The sequence below is a fragment of the Mustelus asterias genome, chromosome 19 (genome assembly GCF_964213995.1).
Source record: "Mustelus asterias chromosome 19, sMusAst1.hap1.1, whole genome shotgun sequence".
In the NCBI taxonomy this organism is placed as follows: Eukaryota; Metazoa; Chordata; class Chondrichthyes; order Carcharhiniformes; family Triakidae; genus Mustelus; species Mustelus asterias.
The window spans coordinates 60,941,132-60,949,351 of record NC_135819.1 but is presented as its reverse complement, the minus strand read 5'-3'; positions in this window follow the sequence as shown (position 1 = coordinate 60,949,351).

Below are 8,220 nucleotides of genomic sequence, written 5' to 3'. Positions count from 1 at the left end.
AGGTTAGGGCCGGTCAAGGACAGTAGTGGGAACTTGTGTATGGAGTCAGTAGAGATAGGCGAGGTGATGAATGAATACTTTTCTTCAGTGTTCACCAAGGAGAGGGGCCATGTTTTTGAGGAAGAGAAGGTGTTACAGGCTAATAGGCTGGAGGAAATAGTTGTTCGGAGGGAGGATGTACTGGCAGCTTTGAATAAACTGAAGGTCGATAAGTCCCCTGGGCCTGATGAAATGTATCCTAGGATTCTTTGGGAGGCAAGGGATGAGATTGCAGAGCCTTTGGCTTTGATCTTTGGGTCCTCACTGTCCACGGGGATGGTGCCAGAGGACTGGAGAGTGGCGAATGTTGTTCCTCTGTTTAAGAAAGGGAATAGAAATGACCCTGGTAATTATAGACCGGTTAGTCTTACTTCGGTGGTTGGTAAATTGATGGAAAAGGTCCTTAGGGATGGGATTCATGACCATTTAGAAAGATGCGGATTAATCCGGGATAGTCAGCACGGATTCGTGAAGGGCAAGTCGTGCCTCACAAATTTGATTGAATTTTTTGAGGAGGTAACTAAGTGTGTTGATGAAGGTAGGGCAGTTGATGTCATATACATGGATTTTAGTAAGGCCTTTGATAAGGTCCCCCATGGTCAGCTTATGATGAAAGTAAGGAAGTGTGGGATAGAGAGAAAGTTGGCCGATTGGATAGGTAATTGGCTATCTGATCGAAGACAGAGGGTGGTGGTGGATGGAAAATTTTCGGACTGGAGGCAGGTTGCTAGCGGAGTGCCACAGGGATCAGTGCTTGGTCCTCTGCTCTTTGTGATTTTTATTAATGACTTAGAGGAGGGGGCTGAAGGGTGGATCAGTAAATTTGCTGATGACACCAAGATTGGTGGAGTAGTGGATGAGGTGGAGGGCTGTTGTAGGCTGCAAAGAGACATAGATAGGATGCAAAGCTGGGCTGAAAAATGGCAAATGGAGTTTAACCCTGATAAATGTGAGGTGATTCATTTTGGTAGGACTAATTTAAATGTGGATTACAGGGTCAAAGGTAGGGTTCTGAAGACTGGAGGAACAGAGAGATCTTGGGGTCCATATCCACAGATCTCTAAAGGTTGCCACTCAAGTGGATAGAGCTGTGAAGAAGGCCTATAGTGTGTTAGCTTTTATTAACAGGGGGTTGGAGTTTAAGAGCCGTGGGGTTATGCTGCAACTGTACAGGACCTTGGTGAGACCACATTTGGAATATTGTGTGCAGTTCTGGTCACCTCACTATAAGAAGGATGTGGAAGCGCTGGAAAGAGTGCAGAGGAGATTTACCAGGATGCTGCCTGGTTTGGAGGGTAGGTCTTATGAGGAAAGGTTGAGGGAGCTAGGGCTGTTCTCTCTGGAACAGAGGAGGCTGAGGGGAGACTTAATAGAGGTTTATAAAATGATGAAGGGGATAGATAGAGTGAACGTTCAAAGACTATTTCCTCGGGTGGATGGAGCTATTACAAGGGGGCATAACTATAGGGTTCGTGGTGGGAGATATAGGAAGGATATCAGAGGTAGGTTCTTTACGCAGAGAGTGGTTGGGGTGTGGAATGGACTGCCTGCAGTGATAGTGGAGTCAGACACTTTAGGAACATTTAAGCGGTTATTGGATAGGCACATGGAGCACACCAGGATGATAGGGAGTGGGATAGCTTGATCTTGGTTTCAGATAAAGCTCGGCACAACATCATGGGCCGAAGGGCCTGTTCTGTGCTGTACTGTTCTATGTTCTACAAGGGTGTTCTGGTTCGCAAGGGTTAATGTGGGAGTGACGGAACTTTACTGCCCACATTGTGATGTAGCGTCAAATGATAGTAGATAGTCTGACCTCAGTGAAGTGTGTCTCAATGGAGGACATGGCTGGAGATCACCTAAAAAAGATGGTGGTGGAGAAGGTGGGATCTCAGGAGGGATTGACAGAGGTCATAGAAACAAGACAGAGGGAATGTTAAAGACCAAAGAAGGTGCTAATAATGGCATAAAGGTAAAGTAGCAGATACACCTTATCAAATACCAGGAGGAGAATGGGAAGTGACGAACTGAAATCCTGTCTGAGAGAAGAGCAGGACTTCAAGGTAGGCACTTCCGGAAAAGTGGCAATGAATTAAACACAAGCAAAATGCTGCGGATGTTGGAAATCTGAAATACATTTGACTGCCACGTGATGTAAAAAAATAAAGCTTGTACTCCCTGTTCTATAAGACATCCATGGATAGTAAATTAAAACAACTAGACCTAATTTGAGCTGATGTAAGGCTGTGAATGAAGGAAGGCAACAAAAGCTGCAAAAAGAAAGTGAACTTATTCCACAGGAAAATGTTCGTATCCAAAGTTGCATTGGAAGAACTCAGGCAGAAAAGATACTTATGTTACTTCCCTGAAATACTGTTTGAAGAACTGTAAAACCAGTGGACAGAAGACAGTGATGTTCAATATTCTAGGAGGAAGCACAGGAAAAACTGCAGAGCTGAAGAAAACTTGGAAAAATATATACCTTTGAAAACTTAGCATTAACAAACTTACTTCCCATTTCTATGTATGAAAAGGTTGAGAGTGGAGAAAGTGTTGAAGTATACAGAGGTCAAACTGCAAAGTGAAAGATGAGATGCACAGTATGGAAGAGCAAATATAGGCTCGGATAAGGATAATTCTAAGAAGTAGAAAGTGGATTGAAAGAGTCAAAGGAGCAGTCAATGACCATGGAAGAAAGATTCCAAAAGGAACTGAATGCGCATGTGAAGTTGTTAACGCTTCTGCAGATCACTCTGAAACAAAGACTACTAGTTGCTGAGCTGAATGAAAAAGATTCATAGGTTTGAAAAGGAACTGGAAAATAAGAGTGAACAAATATTTAGCTAAAATTATGAAATAGGTAGAAATGAAGGTTGTTCCATTATTTTTGAAATGTCAAGCTTCCAGAAAGAAAACCTAAGTCTACTCTTTGAATGAACGGAGCAAACATTCCCTCTGGAAGCAACAGGATAAACCCATGGTATCCAGATGAAGAAAAACATTGCACAAAAGCATGCAAGAAATGAACCAGATGTTGAAACCTAAGTATTTGAAACACCAAGTACTACAATTTCAAGTCCAAAGCAACAAAGGCAACCCAATGCAACTGAGATTATCACTCCTCTGAATAGGAAGAGAATGCAATCTGTAAGAGTTGTAAAGCTTCAGACCATCTGAATTTGTAAAGTCAAACTTGGAGTAGAAGAGGTAGACTGGAAATATTTTGTACTACATCTCTTCAACTCCTTACCCAAGTATTCTGACAAGGGTTAATGTGGGATTGGAAACCATGATGTGGAGTTGCCAACATTGGACTGGGGTAGGCACAGTAAGTAGTCTCACAACACCAGGTTAAAGTCCAACAGGTTTATTTGGTAGCACGAGCTTTCGGAGCGCTGCCCCTTCATCAGGTGAGTGCAGGATTTGTTTCACAAACGGCAAAAATAGACACAAACTCCATTACAAGATAATGGCTGGAATGCGAGTTTCAACAGGTAATCCAGTCTTTACAGGTGCAGTCAATGAGAGTGGATAGAAGGTTAAGCACAGGTTAAAGAGGTGTGAATTGTCTCCAGCTAGAATAGTTAGAGAGATTTTGCAAGCCCAGGCAAGTTGTGGGAGGTGGTGTGGGGATGGCCTTGGCAAGATGTTCAGTCTTCAATGATATGTTGAAGGCTCCGGAGAAGATATCGTAGATTCTCCGCTCTGGCAAGTACTGGACGACGAGGGGTACTCTGTCCGCCGTGTCCCGTGTTTGTCTTCTGAGGAGGTCTGTGCGGTTTTTCGCTTTGGCACATCGGAACTATCGATCGATTAGTTGAGCGCCATATCCTGTTCTTACAAGGGCATCTTTCAGTGTCTGTTGCGATCCTCTTCATCTGAGCAGATCCTGTGTATACGGATGTCCACCAAAATGGACCCCATCTGTCTTGCAGCGGGGACACAGGAATTCTTCAGACAAATGAGGCTCTGGGAGTTTTTCCACAAACCCCAAGAGGCCAAAAGCGAACCCGATGAGACAACCAATGAACCAGAACAGCTGACAGATCTGCAGTGACTGAAGAGGAAAAAGTTGAATTGGACGACTCCGGAAGGGCGCTGCCCTCGACTCGACATGTCTGCCCAAGCTGTCAGGTGGTGTGTCAATGCCAGATTAATCAGCTGCACTCGAGGCAATCCCGAACGTCACCCAAGCACAATGCAACACCATCCGCGCACTCAAGAACAACCGCAACATTGTCATCAAACCAGCAGACAAGGGAGGGGCCACTGTCATACTGAACAGAACGGATTACTGCAAAGAAGTGTACTGACAAGTGAACAACAAGGAACACCTACAGTTACCCGCAGATCTGACCAAAGAACACACCCATCAACTTAAGACTGATCAAGACCTTTGATCTGGATCTTCAGAGCACCCTCCATGCTGTCATCCCACATACTCCTCGTGTTGGAGATCTCTACTGCCTCCCAAAGATACATAGGGCCAACACACCCGGCCGTCCCATCGTATCAGGTAATGGGACCCTGTGTGAAAACCTCTCTGGTTAGGTCGAGGGCATCCTGAAACGCATTGTACAAGGAACCAACAGCTTCTGTCATGACACTACAGACTTCTTACAGAAACTCAGCACCCATGGAGCAGTTGAACCAGGAACACTCCTCGTCACAATGGATGTCTCGGCACTCTACACCAGCATCCCCCACAACGATGGCATTGCTGCAATTGGCTCAGTTCTCAACACTGACAACTGCCAATCTCCAGACACAATTCTACAACTCATCCGCTTCATCCTGGACCACAATGTCTTCAACTTCAACAAACAGTTCATCCAGACACATAGAACATGGGGACCAAATTCGCACCTCAATATGCCAACATCTTCATGCACAGGTTCGAACAAGACTTCTTCACCGCACAGGACCTTCAACCAACGCTATACACTAGATACATTGATGACATTTTCTTCCTTTTGGATTCGTGGCAAACAATCACTGAAACAACTACATGATAACATCAAGTTCCATGCCACCATCAGACTCACCATGGACTACTCTCCAGAATCGGTTGCATTCTTGGACACACGCATCCCCATCAAGGACGGTCACCTCAGCACTTCACTGTACCGCAAGCCCATGGATAACCCCACGATGCTCCACTTCTCACACGTTAAAGAAGCCATCCCCTACGGACGAGACCTCCGTATACACAGGATCTGCTCAGATGAGGAGGATCATAAGACATCTACAGACACTGAAAGACGCCCTCCATAAGAACAGGATATGGCGCTGAACTGATCGACAGTTCCGACATGCCACAGTGATAAACCGCACCGACCTCAGGAGACGGACACAGCGGGCAGAGTACCCCTCATCGTCCAGTACTTCCAGTACTACATCTTCTCCGGAGCCTTCAACATGTCATTGATTAAGACTAACATCTTGCCAAGGCCATCCCCACACTCCCACTACTTGCCTTCAAACAACCGTGCAACCTCAAACAGACCATTGTACACAGCAAACTACCCAGCCTTCAGGAGAACAGTGACCATGACACCACACAACCGTGCCATAGCAACCTCTGCAAGATGTGCCGGATCATTGACATGGATGCCATCATCTCATGTGAGAACACCATCCACCAGGCACACGGTACATACTCTTGTAGACAATGTTGGCCAAGTCACCAGATACGCTGCAGGAAAGGATGTCCCGAGGCATGGTACATTGGGGAGACCATGCAGGTGCTACAACATGGATGAATGAACATCGCTTGACAATCACCAGGCAGGAGTGTTCCCTTCCTGTTGGGGAACACGTCAGCAGTCAAGGGCATTCAGCCTCTGATCTTCGGGTAAGTGTTCTCCAAGGTGGCCTTCATGACACACAATGCAGAGTCGCTGAGCAGAAACTGATAGCCAAGTTCCGCACACATGAGGATGGCCTCAACCGGGATCTTGGGTTCATGTCACACTATCTGTAACCCCCATGATTTGCCTGGGCTTGCAAAATCTCACTAACTGTCCTGGCTGGAGGCAATTCACATCTCTTTAACCTGTGCTTAACCCTCTCTCCACTCACATTGTCTGCACCTCTAAAGACTTGATTGCTGGTAAAGACTCGCATTCCAACCATTATCTTGTAATTGAGTTTGTGTCTATATATGCCCTGTTTGTGAAACAAATCCTGCACTCACCTGATAAAGGGCAGTGTCTGAAAGCTCGTGCTACCAAATAAACCTGTAGGACTTTAACCTGGTGTTGAGACTACTTGGAGACTGGAAAGGCTGTGTAAAGAGCATCTGAGAGAAGTTGGCATGAAGATAGCACGTGGTTAGGTCTCTACCTTGGAGATATATAAATAGCCGAATGGTTGAACATGATGAGACATCAAATAACCTTGCAACAGAGATGATGGCTGCTTAGCACTGGACCTGCTTTCCTGTAATTCTCTTCATTGTGCAACAAATTAGACTAGATCAGTGTTATATATTTGTAAGATTCACAAGGCAAAAGGTGAAAGAGCCTGAAGTTTAGTGGTTATTACAATGTTTGCCAGTGTTGAGCTCTGTTTTCAATCTGAATCTAACTAGGTTTTAGAATACATGTTTTATAATACATTTCCACAAGTATTTTACTTGCATTTGTGGATCCTGTTGCATTCTAAAGACCCTTATTTCCATTGGAAAAAGTCCCTCATATTTGTAACTAGTACTGCTGGAACCAAGATCATTTACAAAATCTCTCCATTTCTTCCTGCTGTTAAATGGGATGTAATAAAAATATTCCTTTCTGTGGCTAAAATAAGCTGCAGTCCTTTAAGCAGAGAATCAATCCCGTCCATTCCACTTCCGTATGGAAGCTGCTACTGTTATATTTTGCTTAATTACCAATTTAAGCTGATACCAATATGTTTATCCACACAGATGATTCCAAGCTGCTGGGTTAACTTCAATGTGCTTGCTTGTGTGATCCCATAGCACCTGTCAGCCGAGTTGTTGCCTCTTAATGCAGTATCAACTGACCAGGTGGCTGCCAAGATGAAATTACCCTGAACTATTACTCATGGCTTCCTAAACTGGTTAACACACAATACGTAGCAACTATAATTGTTGATGGCTTTCATTTTTACTGTGCAGTTCGGCTGCTGATAAACGAATGCATCTTGAAGTCATTTCATTGTTGGACTGTCCAGGGGGTGGTTTGTCCTGCACTTAATGAAGTCTGTGGAGACCAATTAAGATTTACCACTTTGTTGGTTCTCTGGGCTATGACTTAGGAGTTCACTGCTTTATTTTTTGCCTAGTGTAATCTAATGTTCCTTTTTGTTGTATGAGCTGATGGACTATAATACTTAATCTGATCTTTTGTCTCCGTACTAGTGTGGAACATGTCACTCCTGTCACAATTGGGCTAAAGTTGGGTAGTTACAAATATATCACGCAAGAGTTTATGCATTCAAGGAGAATGAGGACAGACAAAACATGAATAGCGACTGAATACAAGTAGTACAGAATATGTTTCATCTGTTCTCTTTTTGCAAGCATATATGCAAAGGGATCAAATTTAACTCTGGGATAGTAATCTTTACAATATCTGCCTGGAAAGACACAATTAGATTGATTGTCCATTTTAGATCTCACTATTACTTTTCCATGAAGCAGGTTAGGCTAAGATTACTCCATTAAAATTTAAATGCCAAGTGCATACTGGTGCATTTACAATAGAGGAAGCTTTGCTGCACATATGGCCCACTAACTCTGCAATTTCTCACCTCAGTACATTTATGCATCTTATAAAACTCCCATAGGTGAGCCCTTGCTCCTAATGACCTGGAAAGTGTTTCTACATTCCCCATGGCTAGCTAATTTGTAGTCTGTCACAGAATCAACTTCACAGTTGTATCACTACCTATAGACTGAAAAGGCATATTTCAGTAATCTCAGACTGAGGCTAAAAACTGCTAAACAGATTTAATAAATATGTGGATAAGTGAACAGAAGCAACACTGGAATTGGCACAAGCTTAACAAACCACTCGTGCAAAATAAAAACAACCAAGTTACAATAAACTGCAATGTAAACTGGTCCAGATACAATGTCCTCATTAATTTTTCCATAATAACCTTGATAGTATTTTACAAGGTATATATGATAAATATTCTAGTTAAGGAGTCTAACAA